We start from the raw sequence: 12,087 nt of genomic DNA, 5'->3' as shown, positions 1-12,087 counted from the left end.
AATGTGTGTGTGTGTGTGTGTGTGTGTATGTGTGTGTGGGTGTGTGTGTGTGTGTGTGGGTGTGTTTGCGTGTGTTCACAGCTTTAGTAAGCAAAGCATCTGGCATGTTTTACATAGAACCTGTCACTTGATTCATGCGTCCCCGAACTATGGGCAGCAATATTCAAAGCTTGGGTGCTATGCCCAGCCAGGTTCTCGCAGCACCACTCAATCACCTGGAGCAGCAATGGGTAAAGCTGGCCTTAGGCAGTGCTAGGCTAGTCTAGTCTAGTCTATAGCTGTGGTTTCCCTCTGGATCTTCTAACTATGTTTTCTCTGAAATGCTGCAGCGTTTCAGAAAATAAAACAGCTGGCTACAATTGTGCTGCCAGGCTCTTATTTTTATGGTGCTTGTGGTTTGGGCGGCATGAATCACATGACAGGTTCCCTTTAAATCCTCTTTTACACCCCTCCCCCCTACATTAGCTGTAGTATGCATTCATGCATAGTAGATTTCCATAAATCCAAAAATCAAAGCTCTGAGGATAAATGAAATCTAGTGCATGTGCAACCTTAAAGTATACTAAACGCAAATGCAAACCTTTCAAGACTCGTGTATTGCTCAGTTTTATTGAAATGAAATTTTGTGTGATCATCTCTTGTATTGAAGGCCGTTTTTGATTGTATCCAATATTTTTTTGTTTTAGGGAGTTTTTCCCTATCCTGTTTCACATTACACATTGTGCACATTGCTTTATGGCAATGCTGCATTCTTTTCTGCGTTTTTAACTTTGTTAGTGTTATGTTTTGAAGGTAACAAAGTGATCAAATTTCTTTGGCCATCCAAGCGTGTTTTCTAGCTTGCAGATAAGTGAGCAATTATCTGCTGGGTTTATTGGTGACAAGGCAGTCTCTAGATTGACAGCCACTTTCAACAGATTGTAGATCAAAAACTTGGTGTGTTATTTCAGTTGTTTTGGTTTTAAAGTGTCACCATTTCTAAGATCTTGTTTGACTTCCGTTACTTGAACAGTGTTTCTTTAATTTTACGGTCGCTCACTTCTATTGCAGTTTTTATCCACTGTTAATGTTTTTGGAGCCTGGTGGACTAGATTGCAGCAGACATCTGCAAAGTTACCACTTCCATACTACTGTTAACACAACTGAATGACTCCCAGGACTCAGGTACACAATGCGCTTTGAAATGTGTTGCTGGCAAACTTTTTTTGGGTGTTCACTGAAATGTCTCAATTGTCTTCCAGATTCCACTGTATTTTGTACATCTGATAGGTAACAATGCTAAGTAGGAATAGCCTTGAGGAAAGCCTTCTGAGAACTGCATGTGTGTGTATGCTTGTATATTAAATATATATTAGTTTGTCTGAACTTTTATTTTGTGCAGATGTTTCTCTTTCAGCTGCCTTTGTTATCTGAGGCAAATATCCTGTAGATCACAATTATGTTCATTTGACTTTAGCGGCAATTTTGTTTGAAATGCTTCCAGTTACACACATTATTGGCAGCATAAGACAGCTGCAAGCCAAAAGCGTTTTCAAGTGTTCCCCGCTAGACTGATTGCCTTTGAGTTTAATAAAGTCTGTTGCAAGGTTCCCTCTGATGTATTTTAGCACACATTTTTTCCTCTTTTAAGCAGATGACCTGTATAGAGTGTTTCTATTACATAATGTGGGCATGTTGCCCATTTTTCTAAACTGTTGGCATTGCCCAAAAGGTGCAGTAGTGAGAAAGTAGTCATGGTAGAAAACTGCCTGAAAAAGAAAATCTGTTGAATTACTCAACTCTTTGCCTGGGGGCTAAACGAAGACCCCATGGGGATTCATATATTTGAAGCCAAAAGAGGGCATCTAGAGAGAATGAGTTTTGCCATTTAAGGACTTCAGTTGTTGATTCCAGTATTATTATTATTTATTTATATAGCACCATTGATTCCATGGTGCTGTACATGAGAAGGGGTTACATACAAGTTACAGATATCACTTACAGTAAACAAACTAACAAGTATAATTGATTGCACAGAACATTGCACCCCCTAATTGCCAGGAGTTAAACATTTGAAGAAAATGAAATATATAGAGCATAATTCTGCCATTTATGGTACTTCAGAAGCATTGGATTTGACTATGATGTACATGCCCAGGGGTGACCACAAGTGCAAAGAATATACAATTTTAGGGCATAAAAAGAAGAAAAAAAAGAAGAAAAAATGCGGCACTCACCCGAAGTCTTCACCAACATTTATGTCCTTTATTTAGCATAATAAGCCTTTACAGACGTGGCGCGGCATCGGCAGGAGTGTACAGGGGAGCGGGAGAGTGCAGAGACGAGACGACGGCCGTTTTGCGCAAAGGCGCTTCTACGGGTCCATGCGCCTTTGCGCGAAACGGCCGTTGTCTCGTCTCTGCACTCTCCCGCTCCCCTGTACACTCCTGCCGATGCCGTGCCACGTCTGTAATGGCTTATTATGCTAAATAAAGGACATAAATGTTGAAGACTTCGGGTGAGTGCCGCATTTTTTCTTCTTTTTATGCATTGGAATCACGGACTATACATGCAGAGCACCTCCCTAGTCTCTTTGGAAACTATGCTCATCTAGCCTGAATAGATCACATATGCAGCTGCTCAATTAGTATACAGCTTGTTCAGTGCCGGTCATTTTCTTTTTTCTTTTTGGATGTGGATTATACAATTTTAGGGGCAGTGTAGTGGCATCATTGGGGTCTTGAGTTTAATCCCACGAAGGACAACATCTGCAAAGAGTTTAAGTTCTTTGTCTGCATGGGTTTCCTCCAGGTACTCTTGTTTCCTCCCGCACTTGAAAGACATACTGATGGGGAATTTAGATTGTGAACCCCAATGGGGACAGTGATAATAATGTCTATAAAGCGCTGTGGAACATAATGGCACTATAAGTAAGCTTCCTAAACTAAAGGCCCATTTACACAGGCTAATGAATAGCTGAATGACCATTTGTGCAAGTGTCCCAATCATAACTCCGTGTAAAAATGTCTGCTGATCAAACCGTATTTCTTCGTTGCATCAGCTATAAAACTCAGCATTGTCTTGTAACTGGATGCGCTGCTGCCAGTTGGCAAACTATGGGAATAGATAATTGATTTGACTATACATCTGCCAAATATAGATTTAATCAGCATGTAGGCAAGTTATCAGTCCTGCTAAATTGTTCTTAATCAGACTAAAAATCAATATTTTCTAATGGAAGAAATTTATATCAAGACAACCACGTGTCCTCATAATCTTTTTAGAGAATAACAAGGGACCGACTGACTGCCCCCTCCAATAGATGGTCAGGCAGTTTTAATTCAGTCTTCCCAACCCTTCTGTCATCTTGTAGATGAGCCACCTTTCCGAGGTATATTGCTCCTATTTTGCCCAGCATTTCATGTGTGTAGGAATTAGAAGATATGGTTGTTGGCAAAATGACCTCTTTGTAGCCTCACTGCACTGTGGTTAAAGGGAACCTGTCACCCCCCCCCCCCCCCCCCAGGCGTTTGAAACTAAAAGAGCCACCTTGTGCAGCAGTAATGCTGCATTCTGACAAGGTGGCTCTTTTAGTTATTGGTGCTGTGACTGCAGAAATAATCAGTTTTGTAATTTGTCCTAAATACCTTTCTTCAGTCCTGGAGGCAGGCCTTTCCCCCCCTGCTGCAGACGCCATACAGCCGTCACTCAAGTCTTCTTGGCGCCGGGCGCCGCCTCCTCAGCGCTGTTTTGAAATCAGCCTACGCTCTTTTGTCATGCCTTGGGCAGGCGCAGTGAGCGCTGCCCGTCCTCTGTCCTCATATGCAGTCTAGCTGACTGCACCTGTGCGGCCGCAGTGTGAATAAATCAGAAGACACTGCGGGGCTGGGATTCCCAGGCAGGGCGGCCGCACAGGCGCAGTCAGCTGGACTGCATATGAGGACAGAGGATGGGTAGTGCTCACTGCGCCTGCCCAATGCATGACAAAAGAGTGCAGGCACCGGCTGATTTCAAAACAGAGCTGAGGAGGCGGCGCCCGGCGCCAAGAAGACTTGAGTGACGGCTGTGTGGCGTCTGCAGCAGGGGGGGAAAGGCCTGCCTCCAGGACTGAAGAAAAGTATTTAGGACAAATTACAAAACTGATTATTTCTGCAGTTACAGCACCAATAACTAAAAGCCACCTTGTCAGAATGCAGCTTTACTGCTGCACAAGGTGGCTCTTTTAGTTTCAAACGCCTGGGGGGGGGTGACAGGTTCCCTTTAATAAATAAGTTCTGAAATGTTTGACCCCATTAACTTAGAATTCTGTAATAGTATTGAAAATATATGTTTTTTCTAAACTAGAGAACCCCCTTCAAAGCAACAATTCATCCCTGACACACTATTCTGCTGTGCTGATTTTGCTGGTTTATTTGGCGCCTTGTTTTCTTCATTCCCCAAATTCTTGCCAGAGTCACAGGGGAGTACTGTGGAACTCTGAGCCCAGTTAGGGGAGGCATGGTTGCGCATAACTCCTCATGCCTCTGTAACAGCCACTTTGGTGCATTTTTTTTTCTTCATCTCCAATGTGACAGAGGCAGCGGTAGCAAAACTGAGGACACTAGGTATGATGACTATAGATTAGAAATGGTAGGTCACTATAGGGCTATTTGTTGAAATAACACAGTGGTCATTTGATTGGGGTAAACGTTTGCGTGTCTGTTAAATGACATGTTTGAAGATGTTCACAGGTAGCAGACTTCCAGTACATGAAAAGTAATTATCTCTGCAGCTTATTTTCACATATGGTAAAGTCTTTTCCCAATGAATAAGGGAGAAGGATTCCTTCAGGCATGTGCTAGGATTTATTTGTAATTTGAGGCTAAATGGTAGCTATGTTCTTGAGGGGCAAGGATAAAACTCTGTAATACAAATACCAGCAAATGGTGTTGGGAAACTTTAACCCCTTTCTGCCATCTGACGTACTATCCCGTCGAGGTGACCTGGGACTTAATTCCCAGGGACAGGATAGTACGTCATCACCGATCAGCCGCGCTCACGGGGGAGCGCGGCTGATTGTGGCCGGGTGTCAGCTAATTATCACAGCTGACATCCGACACTATGTGCCAGGAGCGGTCAAACATGATCGCAGTGCTGCGGCGGCATGGGGAAGCATCGCGCAGGGAGGGGGCTCCCTGCGTGCTTCCCTGAGACCCTCGGAACAACGCGATTTTATCGCGTTGTTCCTAGCATCTCCTCCGTCCTCCTCCCTGCAGGCCCCGGATCCAAGATGGCCGCTGAGGGCCTTCCGGATCCTGCAGGGAGGTGGCTTGCAAGCGCCTGCTAAGAGCAGGCGCCGGTAAGTCTCCTGAACTGCCTGTCAGATCACTGATCTGACACAGTGCTTTGCAAAGCAAATCTGACACTATATAGTCATGTCCCCCTGGGGCAATGTTAGAAAGTAAAAAAAATTTTTTTAACATGTTAAAAAAAAATAAATCCTAAATTAAAAAAAGTATATTGTTCCAATAAATATATATCTTTATCTGAATAAAAGAAAAACAATAAAAGTACACATATTTAGTATTGCCGCGTCGGTAACGACCCGACCTATAAAACTGTCCAACTAGTTAACCCCTTCAGTGAACACCGTAAAAAAAAGAGGCCAAAAACAATGCTGTATCATCATACTGCCGAACACAAAGTGGAATAACACGCGATCAAAAAGACTGATATAAATAAACATGGTACCACTGAAAACGTCATCTTGTCCCGCAAAAATAGAGCCACCATACAGCATCATCAGCAAAAAAATAAAAAAGTTATAGCCTTCAGAATAAAGCGATGCAAAAATATTTTTTTTCTATAAAATAGTCTTTGTATAAAAGCGCCAAAACATAAAAAAATTATATAAATGAGGTATCGCTGTAATTGTACTGACCAGAAGAATAAAACTGCTTTATCAATTTTACCAAATGCGGAACGGTATAAACGCCCCCCAAAAGAAATTCATGAATTGCTGTTTTTGTTCATTCTGCCTAAAAAATCAGAATAAAAAGCGATCAAAAAATGTCATGTGCCCGAAAATGGTACCAATAAAAACCTCAACTTGTCCCTCAAAAAACAAAACCTCACATGACTCTGTGGACCAAAATATGGAAAAATTATAGCTCTCAAAATGTGGTAACGCAAAAACTATTTTTTTGCAATAAAAAGCTTTTTTTTAGTGTGTGACAGCTGCCAAACATAAAAACCCGCTATAAATAGTAAATCAAACCCCCCTTTATCACTGCCTTAGTTAGGAAAAAATAATAAAATAACATAAAGTATTTATTTCTAATTTCCCATTAGGGTTAGGGCTAAAGTTAGGGTTTGGATTACATTTACGGTTGGGATTAGGGTTGGGATTAGGGTTAGGGGTGTGGTTAGGGTTATGGTTAGGGTTGGGATTAGGGTTAGGGGTGTGTTGGGGTTAGGGTTGGAGTTAGAATTGGGGAGTTTCCATTGTTTAGGCACATCAGGGGCTCTCCAAATGCGACATGGCGTCCGATCTCAATTCCAGCCAATTCTGCGTTGAAAAAGTAAAACAGTTCTCCTTACCTTCTGAGCTCTCCCGTACGCCCAATCAGGGGTGTACCCCAACATATGGACTATCAACATACTCAGGACAAATTGGACAACTTTTGGGGTCCTATTTCTCTTGTTACCCTGGGAAAATAAAAATTTGGAGGCTAAAAAATCATTTTTGTGGGAGGGGGAGATTTTTTATTTTCACGCCTCTGCGTTATAAACTATAGTGAAACACTTGGGGGTTCAAAGTTCTCACAACACATCTAGATAAGTTCCTTGGGGAGTCTAGTTTCCAATATGGGGTCACTTGTGGGGAGTTTCTACTGTTTAGGTACATCAGGGGCTCTGCAAATGCAACGTGACACCTGCAGACCCAATCCATTTAAGTCTGCATTCCAAACGGCGTTCCTTCCCTTCCGAGCTCTGCCATGCGCCCAAACAGTGATTTCCCCCCCCATACGTAGGGGAACAGCGTACTCAGGACAAATTAAACAACAACCTTTGGGGTCCAATTTCTCCTGTTACCCTTGGGAAAATACAAAACTGGGGGCTAAAAAATAATTTTTGTGGAAAAAAAAAATATTTTCACGGCTCTGCTTTATCAACTATAGTGAAACACTTGGGAGTTCAAAGTTCTCACAACACATCTAGATAAGTTCCTTGAGGGGTCTAGTTTCCAAAATGGTGTCACTTGCGGGGGCTTCCACTGTTTAGGCATATCAGGGTCTCTCCAAACACGACATGGCGTCCTTTCTCAATTCCAGCCAATTTTACATTGAAAAGTCAAACGGCGCTCTTTCCCTTCCATGCTCTGCCATGTGCCCAAACAGTGGTTCCCCCCCCCCCACATATGGGGTATCTGCGTACTCAGGACAAATTGTACAACAACTTTTGGGGACCAATTTCTCCTGTTTCCCTTGGTAAAATAAAACAAATTGGATCTGAAGTAATTTATTTGTGAAAAAAAGTTAAATGTTCATTTTTTTTAAACATTCCAAAAATTTCTTTAGAATGGTGTCACACTTAGATATTTTCTATCATCTAGACCCCTCAAAGTGACTTCAAATGTGATGTGGTCACTAAAAAAAAAATAAATAAAAAAATGGTGTTGTAAAAATGAGGAATTGCTGGTCAACTTTTAACCCTTATAACTCCCTAACAAAGAAAAATTTTGGTTTCAAAATTGTGCTGATGTAAAGTAGACATGTGGGAAAGGTTACTTATTAAGTATTTTGTGTGACATATCTCTGTGATTTAAGGGCATGAAAATTCAAAGTTGGAAAATTGCAAAATTTTCGCCATTTTTTTTTTTTTTCACAAATAAACGCAAGTAATGTCAAGGAAATTTTACCACTAACATGAAGTACACTATGTCACGAGAAAACAATGTCAGAATCACCGGGATCTGTTGAAGCGTTCCAGAGTTATAACCTCATAAAGGGATAGTGGTCAGAATTGTAAAAATTGGCCCGGTCATTAGCATGCAAACCACCCTTGGCAGAAGGTACGTGGATTGTGTGAGGCCAGGGTCCGGGTGAGGCCGCTTTGGCTCACACGGGAGCGAGGATTTGGGGATCGGCAACCTGGCTCCTCTGTTTAACCGGAATCAGCACGCAATGTCGGGGAAGTGAAAAGCTGATTCTGCTCATCCACAGATGACCAGTAAGCGCTCCCTGCCCTGGAAGTGGCTGGATAAGTTCCGGGGAGACCGGAGGAGGTGATGCAGTCCTGGGTGAGTGCTGAGCTCTATCTATTAAGCTAACTCCCCTTTCTTTATTTCTGTATACCTCCCTCTTTCAGACCAAGAAGACAAAAAACATCTAAGCATAAGAAGTGTGCATTATGCAGGCAGCCCCTTCCTGACTCCTACCCCAAGACACTATGTCAGGGTTGTATTAGTGAGATGCTACAGGGGAGGCTGCGGTAACATCAACAGACATTCGTATGTTGATAAGAGAGGAGCTTCAGGCCTTAGGCCAGACCAAAATATCTAAGAGCCGTACGAGTAAAAGGAAAAAGATGCCCCCCATATCCGGTTCGGAGTCTGATAGTGACCAAGAACAGGCTTCTGACTCCAAACAGAATCAACACAGGAGAGGAAGGCCAGTCTATATAATGAATTAATGTATAACCTGATATCAATTATAAGAATAAATTAAATAAAGACTGGTCACCACCTGTGTAGAAAGATATAGTGAACCCACTAACGATACAGAAAATAGCATACACCAAGTATGGACCCAGCCAGTGGAAAGAATAGCAGAGAACTATTTTTAGTATATATATATTTTATTAAATGGTAAGAGTAGAAGTACAATAAAAACAGTATTAAAAAATTGAAATCTTATGTATATATATATATATGTATACTTCTTTTATATATATTTTTTCATATATATTTTTTCACGGGCACATATCAAAAAATATATTAATTTTATATATATATCTAGTGTATAATACGATATATCATTACATAGGGCTGGTTTGTATATATATATACTGGATACCCCTATCATGAATATAAATAAATAAAGTAGGGATCACATGCAACATACAAAGTTAAGAAAATTGAATAAAAAAGTGGAATTATTAAAAAGTGGAAATATATAAAAAATTAATTAATTAATCATATGTATGCAACCATGTACATATGGCATGTAAGGAAAAAAAAAAAAAAAAGAGCAAATAGTGCCAATTAGTGCAAATACAATGTGCAAAGGCAGAGATTCACAAGAAGAAGTGCTAAATGTGCATATGATCCAATGCTACTTACTTATAAAGCTAGGGAAATTATCTCCAGAACCGCCACAGAGTTTGATAATGTGGGGAGCACATTATCAAACTCTGTGGCGGTTCTGGAGATAATTTCCCTAGCTTTATAAGTAAGTAGCATTGGATCATATGCACATTTAGCACTTCTTCTTGTGAATCTCTGCCTTTGCACATTGTATTTGCACTAATTGGCACTATTTGCACTTTTTTTTTTTTTTTTTTTTTTTCCTTACATGCCATATGTACATGGTTGCATACATATGATTAATTAATTAATTTTTTATATATTTCCACTTTTTAATAATTCCACTTTTTTATTCAATTTTCTTAACTTTGTATGTTGCATGTGATCCCTACTTTATTTATTTATATTCATGATAGGGGTATCCAGTATATATATATACAAACCAGCCCTATGTAATGATATATCGTATTATACACTAGATATATATATATAAAATTAATATATTTTTTGATATGTGCCCGTGAAAAAATATATATGAAAAAATATATATAAAAGAAGTATACATATATATATATACATAAGATTTCAATTTTTTAATACTGTTTTTATTGTACTTCTACTCTTACCATTTAATAAAAAATATATATACTAAAAATAGTTGCTTTAAAACAATGAGGTATCGCGCTAAAACCACTAAGAACAGATAAGAGTACGAGTAATAGGATCTCCTTGTGGACCCCCAGATGGTTGTGAAACAAACTGCCAAAATAGTGACGGGCTCATATAAAACTGGCAATAGAAATGCAGATAAAAATAAACACTTACTGAGCTGTAGGGATATTGCCGTTAGGTATTGTGGCTGACGGATATAGCAGCTGAGGGTTTCGAGTGGTCAGATGACAGGAGACTCGTGTCTCTGTGAAGCAAGCCCGCAGAGCCAGAAGCACCCCGGCCGGTGGTGATCCTGGATGCGCGGCAGGAAATATGGCCGGCGCTGCTCGACTGTGCAGCGTGTGACGTCACAAAGCTACGGAGCTAGAAAGGGGCCAAAAGACTAACCAACGCGTTTCGAGGGACTGCGTCCCTCTTCGTCAGGGTTACCGCCCCCTCCATGTCATCTGTATATATAACTGTCTGAGTATACCAACTCGTTAACCCCCAGAGAACCGAACCTAAGAGAAAGTGTGTAATTTCACTGACCTGCGGATATATGCCAATAAATTTTAGAAACAAAAGTCCTCCAATCATGTCTGCATACTATTCATTATAGATAGTACATAAATGGTCCTGTGCATGATAGTAAGTGATACCCACGGAACTAAGCATCTTTAATTTGTTTAAATACAAATGGGAAGTGAGTGGAAAATATATAAATAAGACAATAGCACATATAAAATACTACATTTATTGAATAACGCCTAAAAACCTAGTAAAAATACCGAAATGGTATAGATAAAACTATTTATTGAATTAAAAAAGATATACATGGGATAAAATGAAATTAAAATTAAACACATTTGATGCATATAAAAGGGGGTTCAACTACATCTAAAATATCCCCCATTACTCCCATTAAAACGCATACAGCTCTAATTCATGATTGAGGCCTATAGGGGCCAGACTGTTCAAATTGTAAATCCATTGGGATTCAACCCTAGACATTCTTTTAAGGTAGTCTCCACCCCTTTGGCCATGAGGAACAATCTGTATACCACAGAAAAGGACCCCCCTCAAGGATTGGTGGTGTTTATCCTTAAAATGACGAGAGAGGGGGTGACCTAAAAAACCTTTTTGTATATTTTTAAAATGCTCCTTAATACGCTCCATTAGGCGACGTTTAGTACGGCCAACATATATTTTGCTGCATGGACATTTAATAAAATAAATAACTCCTGAAGATGAACAGGAGATGCTTTCTTTAATCTGAAACTCCCTTATGCCGTCTGTATCAAAAAACGTGGTTTGGCGAGTTTTCTTAAAAGAGGTATGTAAACAACCAAAGCAGCCGCCACACGGTAGAAAGCCAACACCTAATTGGTTCGTTTTTTGGGAACATATTGCCTTCTTGTTGCCTCCCGTAGTGGGAGCTATAAGATTACCCAATGTTTGGGCTCTCCTATATATGAACCTAGGGTGGACAGGGAGATACTCCCCTACTATTTTGTCTTTCTGTAAAATAGGCCAGTGTTTACGAATAATGCGAACAAATTTATTATAGCCTGCATGAAATTGTGTGACAAATGGCAAAGTGTGAATTTGCTCCAATATTGTACTGCTATTTGAATCCTTTTTGGATGTTGATTTGAACAAAGAATCTCTATCAATCCGGGCCAGCTCATTTTGCGTTTTTTCTAATAACGGTCTAGGGTACCCCTTTTCCAAAAATTTTTTGGTCAAAACACTTGATTCCATGTGGTAGTCTTCAATCGTTGAGCAATTCCGCCTAATCCTCGTGAATTGCCCTTTGGGTATGTTCGTAAGCCAAACCGGGAGGTGGCAACTAGTAAGGTGTATAAAACTGTTGGAATCAACAGTCTTCCGGTGGCATTTAGTGCGTAATTGATCATTACCTACATATATAGTGAGGTCCAAGAAATTTACCTCCACCGAGCTTACTTGAGACGTGAATTCTAAACCGTAGGAATTGTTGTTGAGTTCCAAAAGAAAGGTACTCAGCTCAGCCTGGGAGCCTCCCCATATAAACAGAACATCGTCGATGAAACGACGCCACATCACCAAACCTGGATATAGACCACCTTCTTTATATATATGGGACTCCTCCCACTTGGCAACATAAATGTTGGCATAACTTGGGGCAAACC

General features: G+C 40.4%; 1 protein-coding gene across 2 annotated transcripts in view; it reads left to right on the top strand.

Moving 5' to 3' along the window:
* The window catches only part of PRICKLE1 (prickle planar cell polarity protein 1), a 95,286-nt gene that overhangs the window by 9,235 nt on the left and 73,964 nt on the right, over positions 1-12,087 (top strand). The window contains exon 1 of one of the 2 annotated variants that reach the window (XM_077265124.1): positions 1,148-1,164. The exons of the other annotated variant lie outside the window; for it this stretch is intronic. The gene's annotated coding sequence lies outside the window, so the exon portion shown is untranslated. Of the gene's footprint in view, positions 1-1,147; positions 1,165-12,087 lie in introns of those variants that run through there. 2 annotated transcript variants of the gene reach the window in all.

The sequence above is a fragment of the Ranitomeya variabilis genome, chromosome 5 (assembly GCF_051348905.1).
Source record: "Ranitomeya variabilis isolate aRanVar5 chromosome 5, aRanVar5.hap1, whole genome shotgun sequence".
NCBI classification, from domain to species: domain Eukaryota; kingdom Metazoa; phylum Chordata; class Amphibia; order Anura; family Dendrobatidae; genus Ranitomeya; species Ranitomeya variabilis.
This window is presented reverse-complemented; position numbering and strand designations above follow the sequence as displayed.